This window comes from Canis lupus, chromosome 3 (genome assembly GCF_003254725.2).
Source record: "Canis lupus dingo isolate Sandy chromosome 3, ASM325472v2, whole genome shotgun sequence".
NCBI lineage: Eukaryota > Metazoa > Chordata > Mammalia > Carnivora > Canidae > Canis > Canis lupus.
This window is the reverse complement of record NC_064245.1, coordinates 68,999,100-69,014,871: the sequence shown is the minus strand read 5'-3', so window position 1 is coordinate 69,014,871 and position 15,772 is coordinate 68,999,100. Positions and strand designations below refer to the sequence as shown.

Below are 15,772 nucleotides of genomic sequence, written 5' to 3'. Positions count from 1 at the left end.
AGCACACATTTCACAGGAGAGGACACAGATGGCAAATAAGCACATGAAAAGATGTTCCACATCATTAGCTATTAGAAAAATGCAAATTAAAACCTCAATGAAATATCAGTACCTAACCTATTAGAATGGCTGAAATACAACAAGGTGGCTGCACAGAGTCTGTACCATTTTATGTTTCTACCAGCAATGTGTGGGGGATCCAGTGTCTCTAATATCCTTGCTGGATCGCTCAGGTACAAAGATATGGGTACCCTAGAAAACAGTTTTGCAGATTCTTAAAGCACTAATGTTCAACAGCTGGATCCCTACCCCTACCCCAGTCATTTATCCAAGAGAAATGAAAACTTTATGTTCATACAGAAATGTGTACACAAATACAGGTTATTATTCTTGATAGTACTAAAAAAACCTGGAAAGAACACATATGTCCTTCAAGAGGTGAATGATTAAATAGTCTGAGGTATATCCATAGGATCAAATACTACTTAGCTATAAAAAAGAATGAATTATTGATACACACAAAGCTTGGATGGATCTCTAGAGAGTTATGTTGAGTGGGAGAAGTCAATTAGTAACAAAATTAGTAACAATTAGTAACAAAACGTTTACTTATTGTATGATTCCCTTTATTTAATATTCTTGAAGTTAGAAAATTTTAGGAACGGAAAACAGATAAATCATTATCAGGGATTGGGAAGGTGGGAAGGAAGTGTGTGGATACAGGGAAGGAAAGGTAAGGGTAAGGGGGTGTGACTGTAAAAGAGCATCATGGGGGATCCTGGCAGTGATGGAGATATTCTGTATCTTGTTTCTTTCAACGTTCATATCTTGATTGTGGCACTGTACCATAGTTTGGCAAGACATTACCACTGGGGGGAAATGAGTAATGGGTACTCTAGAGCTCTTTATGTTTTATAACTACATGAGATTCTGCAATCATCTCAAATTTTAAAAGTTTAATTGAAGAATGACAAAACGCACTGTGACATAGTCCTCTCCCCAGCAATGTAGGCTACTTCTGGATTGTGTTTTGGAGAAGAGAGGTTGAAAGAAATACAGAAAGAATGTGGTGTGTGCAGGTAAAAGTCTCTATTCCATGTAGGGAAAGACAGATTGGGTGGAACAGCGACACATTTATTCATTTATTTTATTCATGCGCTCAGTTTCTCTGCTAATAAGCTCATATATTCGTTCATTTATAAACATATTCACTCACTTGTTCATCTTATCTTTCATTCAAACAATAATTAGTGAGACCAACTATACATGAGGTATGGTATTAAGCACTAGAGGAATGGAGGAATAAACACGACATGGGCTCTGAATTTAGGGATCTTATAGAAATTCATTTATACATTTCATCAACCAAGTATACTACCAACCAGTCAACAAACTAATCAACCATCCAATGTTGATATGTGCCTATTCTATTCCGAAGGCTTGCCAGGTTGCTTGGCATAAAAATATGAGTATACATTTCATTAATTCTGTAACTGCTCATTGACTATGTGAAGGAAGTATGTTTTCAGAGCTGAGCGCCAAATTATTAGCCTTTTGACAACCCAGGAAATAGGGTAGACACGAAGTGGATATGAATTATGAGAGTAATCCACCAATTTTGTATAGGGTTGAGTAAAATTGTGCGTTCAGCAGGATGGAATTTGATTACACCCAGTATAAAACACAAGTTCCTAAATAGGGATCACTAGGCTCTCACAACATGGCCCCAAAGTCCCTTTCCCACCACATCTCTTGCTAGCTCAACTAGGCTCCTTATGTTTTCCATGTTCTCTGCGTGTTTCCTTCACAGGAGTCCTTTCCCTACGGGTAAATCTGAAGCACCACTGTTCTGTAGCTTTTGGTGACTTTCCTATTACTCCACAGAGGGAAAGTGAATGGCTATTCTTCTCTTTTCCTGTAGCACTGAAATGTTATACGTTGTTCCAATTCTAATTATATGCCAACAGAGTGCATTAAGAGGCTCAGGAATCAGAAAGAACAGGACTTCCACTTTTTCCACATACTTATTGTTTTAACTCAGGAAGCTTGTTAACCTCTCAGTACCTCTTTCTCTTTATGACTTGATGGATGCAAATAGGATTATGTCTCAGAACTGAGATAAGGGTTGAGAGGAATAACTCGTGGAAAATGTTCAGAAAACTGAAATGTGTTTAGCGCTGAGGAATGTTAGCTTTTATTATATGATGGAAAATATTTTTTTCATTTCTGTCCACTTTTTTTCTTTGTTTGAGGCGGGGGCTGTTTCTTGTTCATTTTAGTATTCCCAGCTTTTGGACTCTTGTACAGTAATGATAATGTTGCTAATAATAATCATATCTACTGTTCAATATTACTGGTACATAGTAAGTAAATGTTTACTGAAAAAGCTGGTTAGAAAATCACCAAATCGTGGGACTTTTGGGCCTCTTTCAGTTATATCACATTAATCTATGTTCACTGAAATTCTAGTAATCTTTGACAGGTCTGAGAATACCCCAGGGGCCAGGGAGAGAGGGAGACAGCAGGGAAGGAAGTGTGGCTTTGGTTATTTTTGTGTGTGGAGGGGACATAAGTTTGCTCAGGAATTTCAGTGTATTTCACTTTGTGAGAGATTTCAGAATAAGGATGCTTTCAGTAAAATTGTTTCTTATAGGTTTATATATTATGTATATGAATTCCTGGTGTGTCAGTCACATAGATGTCTCTCTTGACCTCACTTTACTCAGGCCACATTGGGCTCCTTGCTGCTCCCCAAACACGGCAAGCAGAGTCCCATCTTTGATCTTTGCACCTGCTAATCTACTGGAATGCTCTTCTGTCAGATATCTGCAGGAATAACTACCTTAGCTCATCCTACAAGTGTTTGTGCAAATGTCACCCTCTTGAGGAGACCCATCCTGCCACTCTAATTAATTCTACAACACCCACTCTCCATTCTACCTCTTTTTCTCTATTTTTCCTTGTTCTTGTGGCTCAAATCACCTCCTGGGATATATGGCTCACTTGATTATTACATTTGTAGTTTATTTCCTGTGCCCCACCCCAACCCATTGAAACATCAGCCTCACTAGAACAGGGAGCTTCACCTGTTTTGTTCACTGTGGTGTAGTAAGTGCTTAGAACAGTGCCTGGCATACAGTAGGTGCTCAATATTGGGTAAAAAAAAGTATTAATCAGATGGAGCTTTGGGAAAGAAAGAGCTCCATGATGAAGAGATGGGTTTGTTTAGAAACTCTCCAAGGCAGAAGCAGATGCAGCCCAAGGCTCATATGACTCCATGATTTCTTTTCTAAACCCTCGCCCTTGTGTGTGAAGGGAGTCTTCTCCTTTTTTGGTGACTCAGCAGACCTCATGCCCAGAACCCATGCTTCCCTTGATAGGGTGGGGGTGGGGGGCAGGGGTGTTGGTTCTTAGCTACGGAGGCAGGCAAACTGGGTGTATTATTTTGGAGGTGAGGGTTGCTGGATCCTAGGGCAGAGGGTGGAGAGAGTACACTTGTGGAGAAAGAGACAAAGAGAAGAGAGGCCTGTGGGTGAAATCTGAGGGTCAGCCAAGGGATAACGGAGCACAAGTGGGTGTGTTACTGACCCCATAACTGTTTTTTTTTTAATTTTTTAATTTTTATTTATTTATGATAGGCACACAGTGAGAGAGAGAGAGAGGCAGAGACACAGGCAGAGGGAGAAGCAGGCTCCATGCACCGGGAGCCCGATGTGGGATTCGATCCCGGATCTCCAGGATCGTGCCCTGGGCCAAAGGCAGGTGCTAAACCACTGCGCCACCCAGGGATCCCATGACCCCATAACTGTTAAGCTCACAGCCAGTTTCTCCTGTGATGTAGTAGAGCCAAACAACCTTGACAAGGGGCATAATTTTTCAGATTCCTGTAACACCTTTGGTTTGGCAAGTGAGTTTTTTTGCTGAAGATGTTTTTTGCTTAAGCCAGGGATAACTAATTGTGACCCATGGGGTGAGATGTTTTTTGAAAAGATTATTTAATTCTAATGCCTTACATAGGCACACAATCTCAACCTTCTGTGGCTTTATATCAGGCCTGGGACTCACATGTTTACATCACCTTACAGCACCTTATTTGCCTGGGCCCCAACCTACATTTTGTGCAGTTTTAATTCAAGGTAAACAGTCAACAAGATAGTCTCTGGAGTCGGAAGAAGAGGTGCCCTCCTCTCTCTAGTCTCTGGCTCGACAGCTTCTGCATAGAAACCTGTACCTCTTCTCAGTGATGAGCAGTAACTACCCTTCAGATGGGTCCCAGATGTAGAAAGAGAAAGCTCTACTCTCATTTCCCCCACTATTCCCATACCCAGCTGAAGAGACATTCTGTGTAACATGTAGGAACTAGATTTGAAGAGAAAGAGACCTACTAGTTGGGATGCAGTGAATATATTAGGATGTACATTAGTTTCCTAGGGCTGCTGTAACAAGGTACCATAAACTGGGGAGCTTAGAACAACAGAAATTTATTCCTGTATACTTCTGGTGACCAGAAGTTTGAAATCAAAGTGTTGCCAGCATTGATTCCTTCTGAGGACTATAGGAGAAGGGCTCTTTTCTAGCTTCTGGTGGTTTGTTGGTTATCTGTTCCAGTCCTTGGTTTCTACTATATCATCCTGTGTATGCCTCTTCACCTCATCCTTTTTATAAGGACACCAGTCATATTAGAGTAGGGTGGGACCTAATATGACCTCATTCAAACTAGTTACATCTGCAAAGATCACATTTTCAAATAGGGTCACATTCTGAGATAATGTGGGGTATGATTATGAATTTGGGGGAGACAATTCATTCCACATATGGTGTAATTAAGTTTCCAATTGTGAAATGATTGAAGATTAAAAACCAGTAACTTCTTCTCATTTTTATACAGAAGAAAGTTGAAGGTCAGAGATGTTTCAGAGTATGGTGGAGGGGGAAGGACATGCTCACTTCAGAACTTTAGCCCCATCTCTTACAAGCCACGTGACCTAGAATCACTTATTACCTGGCATTGCCTAGCAAAGGTGATAAAGGTTAAATGGGGTCATTGGCATGAAGATGCTTTATCAATTCTAATGGGCATACATGAATAAAGGGTAATTTTTTTAAGGTCACAATGCAAGTGACAGGCCAACATGCCATAGGTGTCTGTGGAATATCACAATTAATCTGGAGTTCTTTCCTTAGACACAGCATCCTGTCTGTGGAGGTCAAGGCAAAAATCTGAGACTTGCATGAGCAGGGTGGGAGGATATGTGACAGCAATTGACTCATGGCATATAAAAATTGGAATTTGACCAGGCTGGTGGATTCAATCCAAATCTAGGGAAACTCATAAACATCAGGTGCCTTTACTCTTTTAATTGGTAAAATTCTGAACAAAATGATGGCTCTTTTTTGCTAGCATAAGACTGTGAGGTCCAGGGAGGGTAAATATGCACACTTTAGGGTGAGGTGCATAACAAAGGCCAGTTTGAGAGTTGTGGAAAATTCCGTGGTGGAACTCAAAGCCACTGAAAGATCACCCAATACGCAACCAGCAGGGCAGAGTCAGACGAGGGTTTCCACCAAGTCTCCTCACTCACTAGCTGTGTTAATGGTTGGAGCAGAGGGAGTCAGTTTAGTTAACTTCATGATTTATAATTTCTCCGCTGTTAAATGAGGATAAAGCACAGTTAGTAGGAGTAGAGCCAGGCTCAGCCATTCTGAAGTGTAGTCAGGCAGTACCTAATGAAATAAGCACACATGCATCTCATGAGCCAGCAATGCTACTGCTAGTAGAGAACTAGAGAAAGTCACACCCAATGTGCGAGGGGACAGGCACAACAATGTTGCTGACCACAGCATTATTTGTGAAGTCTGAGAAGTGAAGACAGCCAGGTCATCCACCGTTAGAAGAATGAATGAGTACAGTACTAAGGCAGCAGCTAGAAGATACGGACTAGAGCATCGGTGGTGCTGTGGTGCTGGGACTAGCAGCATAAGCATCACTTGGGAATTTGTTAGAAACAGAAACTCTTGGGCCCCTCCCGGTTCTAATGAATCAGAAAATCTAGGGTAGGGACCAGAAAATTGTTTTGACAAGACCTCCTTGAGATTTTGTTATATGCTTGAGGTCAGGAACCACTGAAGTAGAGGTACCCATGGGTCAATATTAAAACATAGTCTTGGGACGCTTGGGTAGCTCAGCAGTTAAGCGTCTGCCTTCAGCTCAGGGTGTGATCCTGGAGTCCTGGGATCGAGTCCCACGTCGGGCTCCCTGCATGGAGCCTACTTCTCCCTCTGCCTATGTTTCTGCCTCATTCTTTCTGTGTCTTTCATGAATAAATAAATAAAATCTTTTAAAAAAAACATAGTCTTAGGTCAGGAAGAAAGAAGAAAGAAAGAAAGAAAGAAAGAAAGAAAGAAAGAAAGAAAGAAAGAAAGAAAGAAAGAAAGAAGAAAGAAAAAGAGGAAGGGAGGAAGGGAAGTTTCTTGCTCAATGGAATTTATTTAAGTTAAAAGCACACCCAAGCACAAGAATATTTAATAATAGAGACCCTCATTCTAAAGAGTTTCCTCCATATGAGAATGGAAATGTGAGAAGGAATGAGTGATGAAGAGAAAGAAAGAAAGAAGCCCTGGCCCTTTAAACAAATGCTGATGTTGTCTCATGACCTGAAGAGTGTGTTCCACTTGATTTTCTGCACCTGAGATTCTGCACAAACACATAGGAAAGATGGTGAAGACACCTAGCAACTAGCACAGCATGGATTACACCCTGCCCTTGTGCTAGACACAGTTCTCAGGGTCATGTGCACCCCCTTACTGGCTTCTCGCAGTAACCCCGTGATGCACCTGCTCATATCATGCCTTTTTAAGAAATGAGGCCACTAAAGCAAGAAAGCTCAGGAAATGTGCCCCAGATCATGTGGTTAGGAGCACATTCTATGTGCCTCTCAAATCCTTTACGTTTTGCAGGTTTAGCTCAACAGTTCTTGCCTTTCAGTGGCCATTTGACAATGTCTCAAGACTTGTTTGGTTGCCACAGCTGGGAAAGGCCTTCTAGCCTCTCCAGGTGAGTAGGGGACAGGGATACTGCCACACGTCCTACAATGCACAGCAGCTGTCCTGCCCTAAATGTCAATAGTGATGACGTCAGGGAAACCCTGACGTATCTCCCACACAAAACCTCTCCCGTCTCCTCCGAGTCAGTATTTGCAAATTTTGTTCAGAAGAATGCATGCATGCCACACATTTTATATAGTTATATTCCATTTGTATAGGTGACCTTAATGTTGGGAAATAACATGACCCAATGCCTAAATTAACAAGATGTCCAGGTTTCCCCTTGATCAGCAAGCACTTTTATCAAGTAATGGCTCAGGTTTGCCATTACTTTATGATGACTTTATAATCCCTGGTCTGTGATGGGTCCTTTCTCATAATTTCAGCTTATATTTGTGATAGTCTATTTATCATGTACCAAACATATCCTAGTTTAATTACTTCATACAGCGATTCATGGTTCTATAGGGCTTTTTTTTTCCATAAGCCTCAATCCATATGCAATTATAGAATGATTTCTGTTGGTTTCCTGACAGTGCATAACCATCATTAGTATCACATCCTCAAACCTTTGGATCATTGCTAAGTGAGAATGATTTCTCCCTCTTCTGAATTTGTGTATTTATGTTTCATTTGGTACTTTGTAACTTTGAATATAGGTGTCTCTGTGGCTTTTTGATATGGTAAGCTCTTTGAAGTCACATCTGAATTGTATTTTCCTGATGCCATGGTTTACGCTTGATGTTCATTAAAATTTAAACTGCAAGAACAATATTACATGTTTTGAAAAAGGTAATTTATATATAATTACCTGTCCCTTCTGCCCCTTTTTCCTTCATAATATTTACTTGACCACATTTCATTCATTGTTTAATGTATAATTCTGGCAAGTAGGAAAGATTAGATAAATAAGTCATGAAAGATGCATATTGGAAATTTCCCAGAACAGTTTTCATATGCATTCTCAAGCCGATATTTTTACTGCCATTTGCTTCTCAAAAAGAAATGGATTTGAAATATAAACATATATTCATATGACTCAAACCTCTAACTTTATCCAAGTTAACCCATGGGATGCTGATCAGCACAATATGAGGTGAAGAGCAGGAACCAACAGATGGGGCCTCTGTGACCCTAATCACCTCACCATGAGTATTTCTGGGCACCCACCTGCTAAGTGAAAGGTTAGCATCCAACAGCTAGTGCCATCCTTGCTCTAACAGAAGCCATCACTGCACCACTGAACTGACACTGTGTAGATTTCCCTTTCCTACCATGGTACTCCTGTAGTTTGTTTCCATTTTGCTAAATGATACCACCATCCCCTCATAAACTAGACTAAAAAATGATTTTATGACTACTCTGTTTTCCTCATTTTCTATATTAATCAACAAGTCTTACTGATGACATGATCTCCAAAATAGATCTTAAAATCTGCCACTCCTCTCTTCCTGCTCCCCTTTAGTTCAGCCTCCAGTAGCTCTTGTTGGATGACTATAATGACCTTGGGCTGGGACAATGCATTCTTAATCTTGCATTTGAATATAGGTCTAGCTGGCTCCAAACCTTTGCTTTCCTCAAAGGGGACTTTCAGACACAAATAAAGCATTTTCTGGTCTCTCAGTTTAGAAATAGGACCACTACTGCGCTTCCAGCACCTGGAGATCTGAGGAACAAACTTAATGGCAACCATCAACTCAAAACATTACATGCCTCATGAACTGAAGTCTAAAACCCCCAAGGAGGCTTTCCTAAATCTCTAGTCTTCTTGACTATGACTACCTCAAATTCTCAACTCTTATACATGTTCGATCATTTCAGTTTATGATTTATTTTTGTCATCATACACATTCTGTAGTATCAATTCAAGCATGAAATGTAGCCCTTCCTTTAATTTACACTCATGTGCCCACACACAGCATCTTGTGCTTGGTTAGGGAGGAAGAGAAGAGCCAAGAGTTACTTACCTCATGTCAACAAAAACTTCAAATGAAATACCAGACATCCTCTTTCTTAAACATCCTCTGGCCATCCAACCACAGGGGATTTCACACCAGTGAGTTCACAGCCCCTGGTCCTCCTGCTATTAGGCTACCCATTCCTCTTCTCTCACGCAGAGGGTTTAGCCACATCCTTTGTGCCTTAGCTGCCGCTAACACCCAGTCCTCAGGGGGCATTCCTTTTAACCTCACAAAGCTTATTAGTGTTACTCCAAAAGAAGATAATTTCTTCCTAAGAAGAATTCTCATTCATATGCTAAGATAATAAATTGTTATTCTGCCTATAAAGGGCATGAAGATTTCAACTCAAGTTAAATATTTGTAGTATTTTGAGTTTGCTATCATCCCCACAATTGTTTATTAAGAACCTCTTATGAGTTTGGCATCATTTTGTTGCCACGGACATCATAATAGTGTGCAAAATCCAGTAAGCATTCTGCTCTCATAGAATATAAATTCTATGTGTTTAATAGTGCCATTTACTGTTAATGGGTAATTACAAAATGAGAAAACTACCCAAACCTATGAAGTCACAGCACATGAGGATCTACCTAGACCGGGGATCTGGGAAGGCGTCCACAGGAAGTGAGGATGGAGATGATTTTTTTTTTTTTTGGAGATGATTTTTGAAGCAATGGTGTGCTGCTAAAGGTTTAACAACTTGCTCTGCAGAGGCGTGGGAAGGGAACAAGCCCTGATGTGTAGCATCTGCCAGTTTCCATGGTCTATATGTTCTTTCTATGTCTGGTTCCAGGCTATCATGTGGCATATGTGACTATGGAGGGTATAGTATAGTAACTATAATAGTACAGTATATGCAAGTACAGTAACCACCATCATACAGCAATTTTACCACACAGAAATGACCTTATGAGCAAAGATACTGTGTGCTAACATTTCTATCTAAAGTGTAGAATCTGGGACGCCTGGGTGGCTCAGCGGTTGAGCATCTGCCTTCAGCTCAGGGTGTGATCCCAGGGTCCAGGATTGAGTCCCGCATCGCGCTCCCTGCATGGAGCCTGTTTCTCCTTCTACATGTGTCTCTGTCTCTCTCTCTCTGTGTCTCTCATGAATACATAAATAAATCTTTATAAAAACTGAAGTGTAGAATCTAAAAAGGCTGAAATCATAGAAAAAGAGTATTGAATGGTGGTTGCCAGAGGCTGGAGGTGGGATGGAGGAAATAGCGAGATATTGGTCAAAGGTAAAATGTTCCAGTTACAAGGTGAATGGGTTCAGTAGATATCATGTATAGCATGGTGATTATAATTAATAATACCATGAATATATATGTATATATATAAAGTTTTTCATAATATTGTGAATATATATACATGTATATGTATATATATAAAATTTCTCTCTCTACATATATATGTATATATACTATACACAGGCATATTAAAAGGTGATAAAAGAATAGATCTTAAATGTTCTCAACACAAGAAAGAAATGGTAATTACGTGATATGATGGAGATACTAGGTAACACTATGGTGGTAATAATTTTGTAACATATAAGTGCATCAAATCAGCCCATGTATACTTTGAACATACACAAGGTTACATGTCAGTTATATCTCAACAAACCTGGAAAACAAAAAGCACAGGGAGTAGGGCAATGTAGCAAAAAAAAAAAAATCAGGAAATTATATCTTTTGAGTATTTATTACCTTCTTTTAATATAATTTATTTCATTTTAAAATAAAAGCTCTGTTTAACAACCAGCGTATAATATTCTTGAAAATGTAATAGTCAGCCCTGTGAGCCCCTGCAAATTGTATCCAGCAGCACAAGGATGGAGTGGATTTAACTGGGCATGGGGGGTTCAACAGAGGTAGCAGTAGGTACAGAGCCCCTGTGATGAGACGGACCTTGGCCAGGTCTCTAAGGCTTTTTGCTCTTCACCCAAATAATAAGGGAAACCCTCACAGGTGTATAAGCAGACGTGGAATGATCAGAATGTACTTGGAAAAGGCCTATTGAGGAGAAGGAGGGTTCCTGTTGTCACTGAGTGGTTTTGGTTGAATTTGAGTAAAAGCACAGGGAGAGGATTCCAGCTCTGGATAGAGACTATCTTTCTCAACTCTGAAATTTTGTGATAATGAAAGAAAGACTGAAGTTTTTGAGGACAGATAGAAGAGGTTCTCAACATGCTATCTTGTGCATTATAAGTAGGTATATAACTATGCCAGCAACTTGAGGCCAAGAAAAAAAAAAAAAAAGCCTTGTCTTTAAAATAAATAGCCACAGGAAGCAAAGTGAGTCAGGTGTTTTCTCTTTCTCTCTCTCCTTCTTCATGCATTCCTATTTTTGAAACATCACTTCCTCGAAGTGTCAGACAATTATATCTGCTAATATATTTTTGCCAGCAAGATCCTAAAAAGAATGATTTGAGTTATTTATGCCATTCCTTCTTGGCGGGAGTGAATAGGACAGTAAATGCTGCAATGTTTCATTTTAGGAAATTCCTTGTGCAGGAGATTTCAGAGAGCACAACCCAAGATTAGGAAAACTGATGAAGAGCCTCAAGTAGGAGGGAAAATAATCTGCTGGAGACTTCTTTTCTCTTTGTGCCTGCTACGGCACTGTTGTCTCTGGCCCTCTCAGCCCCCAAGGTTTAGCCACAGCTTCCTGCCTCCATAGCTGCCTATCTCATGGTGTGTCTGCCAGTGTCTGCTCTAATCTTCCCCATGGCAGGAACCCTGAAGCTAGCACAGCACCTCTGTCCACCCATCCACCCTGTGCCACCACCCGCCTCCTGGCACCATACTCCTTGGGTCACTGCTACTTCAGACACTCCTGACAGCAGCCCCCCTTCTCCCTTTCACTGTCCACTCAGAGTCAGACCCCATTCATCCTGGCTGGAGTTAGCCTTAAGAAAAATGGCTTTGGAGGCAGTCAAATCCTTGCCTTCATGATGCATTAATTATACAACACTGGGTAGGCTAGGGAACATCTCTGGGCCTCAGTTTTCTTATCTATAAAATGGGATACGAATATTCCCCATTTTTTTCCAGGTTAGGTGTTGAGGAAATGAGTATATTAAAATTCTCAGCACATCAGTGAATAGTAACAAATTATCTTCTGTGATTATTATCTTTATCTGTTCCCTAGACTTCCTTGCATTTATGTGCTTTTGAAAGTCTCATTAATTTAGTTATTCATTCTGAGTATCTGCTATGTGTCAGGTACCATGTCTTCCAAGTTCTCTTACTGGGGTCATGATTCATAGGCGCTATTTACCCAATGCCTGTTATATTTTGTCCAGAGGTGCTTTTATAACTTTTCAGAGAATTTTAGCTTTGTGTTGCTGTGGAGCTAAGTGCTTAGAGATCCACAGAGAATGAATACTGAAGTGCCTGGCCCCAGAGAGCTGACATTTCTGCATGCCTACCATACATTGATGCCATTCTCCTAAAGAGTTGGTTCTGGAAGCATGTTATCAATACTTACTTCTTTAAAGTGCATCTTTAAAGTTAGTCTATTTTTTTTTTCACTACCAGCCCATTAGATCAGCATACTCTTTCACTATCTTTTAGGAGTGCTAATAAGGAAAGATAACAGACCCAATAAGCACCTACCAAGTGTCTACACTACGGTGGGATCTCATTTCCTCTCTGCAACAGCCTTGTGAAGAGCTTCAACTGATTTTGTGATTGAGTTAGCCAAAGTTCAGAGAAATTACGAAACTTATTCCCAATCCCAGGACTTGCAGAGCCTGAACACACCTGACACCAAAGCCTGACCACTTTGCTGCATGCAATGCTATCAATCTACTGATAATCTTATAGCTCCAGCATTCTGGCTTAGAGCCAACACTGATCACCTCTCACAACATTATGGCAAAAGCAACAGCGTTATAGAATCAGATGAGGGAAACATGACATCCCTTAGCCCAATCTTTCTCTCTTTATTTGGGTTCCCTTTTAAGAAGACTAGTCTATTGACAATTTTGTCCTTTTCATAGTTGAAGGAAGCTTATAAAAGAAAAGTTTGGTGGACTCACCATTGAAAGCACAACAATTTAGCAAGACATATGGCTGGATGACTTGCATCTGCATTCACCATGAGTCTTCTATGTTATAGCCAAATCCCAGCTGCCATAATAGACAGAACCATTGAATTTTCTTCACTGTCAAAATGTTTTCTGTCTGTGCTTGTTCAGAAAGCTCATTCCTTTCTGGCTCCTCTGTAAGGATCTGTAAATACCTTGGTCTATTTGACGGGTGCCGTGAACAAGGAGAACCAAATCAAGTTGAAGTCCCTGCTAGCTATTCATAAGCACACAAAGCTGCTAGCAGGAGTCTGCTGGCTCTGGGACAAAGCAGGTGAGCAGAGCCAAGGTGGAGCCAAAAGTCTGACCCACACCTGCTATTGACATCAAACAGTTGAATGTTCCCGTGGTGCTCTTTTCATATGTTCATAATGCTAAGTTTAGGAAACTTAAGTCTCTCCCACCCTGCCCCTACTCCCAAACCAGGAATCTTCCTTCCTAGAGTGAAGGTAGCAAATGTGCCTTTTCTTTCGTTATTTGTCAGCATTGTATGAGATCGGATGCTAGTCATTTGCTATGTACATTTCAAATATCTTCTCCCAGGTGTATGCTTGCCTTCTTATAGTTCTCATGGAATCTTTTGATGAATAGAGGCTTATCTTCCATTTTGAATAGATTAGAACAGTACTTTACAAAGAGTTTTGAGACCTGGGCAGGCTTAGTAGGAAAGAGCATGATGATCTATTAAGAATGGTTGTAAGCCATGAACGCCCTTGGAGCTGCCATTTTATAGCCCTGGAGCAAGATAGCTAAGTAGTCAAATGGATTTCGATTTAGGTTTCTACCAGTGCACCCATTGGATGGGGCAAGTGAATGGAATGATAGAAATTCATGAAAAAAGCACAGATAGTATCAACCATCAGTAGATATTAGAAAAACACACATATTCTCTCTTTCTCTCAAGGGACAGGTATATTTCTCCATCACCAAGGAGGTAATGTAAGCTCTAGATTTGAAGAGGATTTTTGCCAAGTAGAAAAGAGAATATCTCAAGAAATGTAAATGGGGAGTGAGTTGAACAGAATGGTGTACTCAGGAAGTCCACACAGTTTGGTCATCACAGGTGTAACAGATGACAGTAAGAGAGGAAGCTGAAGAGGTTGCTGGATTCATGTCATCACAGACACACTCTGCGTATTAAGAGGTTGAGACTTTATTATGGGTGGTAGGGTGTCAGGTCCTGGTCCTATCTTATACTTAACATCAGGGTGAAAATGTGTAAGATAATAGGATAAAGCTTGAAGGAAAGACAGAATCGTGGGAGTGTGAGGCCAGGAAGTGCTTAGAATTTAGTAGGCGGTAAGTTAGTAGTACTAGCTGGGTCTTACGTCAAGGAGCTGGGCTCAGACTTCATGTTTGGTTTTAGCAGAAGCTTCTATCTGAGAATAGAAAATAAGTCATGGAAGAATAAGTTTGGGATTCAGTCTCTGAAATATTGGGGTTAATGAAAGTAATGGGTAATTAATAGAGCCTCAGGCCCAGGGGTTGTGGTAGCAATCCAGTTATCAAACTTGGAGTTCAGGGGGAGAAAAAGAGGCTAGGGCCTGGGACTAGTATTGAGCCATCATGTGAGCAGTTGGCCTTGGGAATGACAAGGATATTCTATTTCCAGAACTGAGGCAGGAGGTCAGATGTGACCAGAACAAAGCTGACCTGACACTCAGAACTTTTAGCTAATGTGTTGCCTGCAGCCTTGGCTGAGCAAAGGGGCATAAGCTGCACAACTTCAGAGGCCTAGCTTTCAATCCCTGCTGGGTCCTTTGTCTCTACAGGCTCTTGAACAAAGCCGGTCCTCCATTAGAGGTTATGCAGCTCTGACATGTCAAATGAGATTAATGTAGAGCAAGGTGAGCAAAGATGGGGGAACAGTTCTCCTAGCTGCAGGGTGGGAACTCAGAGTTGTCTTATCAGTCCTGACTGCTTCGTGCTCGCCTCCCCCTAGCCAGAACTCTTAGAATTGTGCCAAAATAGGGGATTTAAGGAGTTCTAGAACCACTCCTAGTCTCACCAATCTTGTGAGCCTGACTCTGGCCCAGTTTTGACTAACCTAGAGTCTGGTCCACATTTTCAGCCTATGCCTCAGTTCTCAAAGGAAGGGCTCAGTACTGCTCAGCTGAATGACCTTGGTCAAGTGTTGACTCCCTTGAACACCTACTTTCTTATGTGCAAGACAGAGAGAATAATCTCAGCTTCATGGGGTTGTTAAGAAGTTTCCTTATGAATGTTGATGACATGCATATAATACACACTGAACATCTTTGCTAAGTGCTACACAGATGTGGTGGTCTCTACGATGGCCCTGATGGTGATGTGATCACGGCCTCTGATGGCCGCTTTGCTTTCTGAGTCATACTTACTGGTCTTACTAGCACACTTGCTCCAGAGACAGGTGAGCAGGTGTGTGGGTTTGTGCACAAGCAAGGTACATATAAACAGAAGAGCATATGGCAGAACTAGAAGAGAAATATAGCTAGGGAGAAAGAGCCAGTAGCCAAATTAGGTTGATTTTATTTAAATATTCAATGGCTCTTTTGTGGCTTCAGGAAAAAAGTAATCATATAATTATTATGCAAAAAGAATATGCAAATGAAGAGTGTGCAAATAAAGGAAATATCAGAGAGGCTTTGGACAAGTCCAGTAATCCATGGGATTAATATCACGTCATGGCATGT

At 40.8% G+C, this 15,772-nt stretch overlaps 1 protein-coding gene across 1 annotated transcript in view; it reads right to left on the bottom strand.

Moving 5' to 3' along the window:
• CLNK (cytokine dependent hematopoietic cell linker) overlaps positions 1 to 13,350 on the bottom strand; it is a 207,991-nt gene extending 194,641 nt beyond the window's left edge. The window contains exon 1 of the mRNA XM_035714586.1: positions 13,053 to 13,350. The gene's annotated coding sequence lies outside the window, so the exon portion shown is untranslated. The remainder of the gene's footprint in view (positions 1 to 13,052) is intronic.
• Positions 13,351 to 15,772: the final 2,422 nt, after the last annotated feature.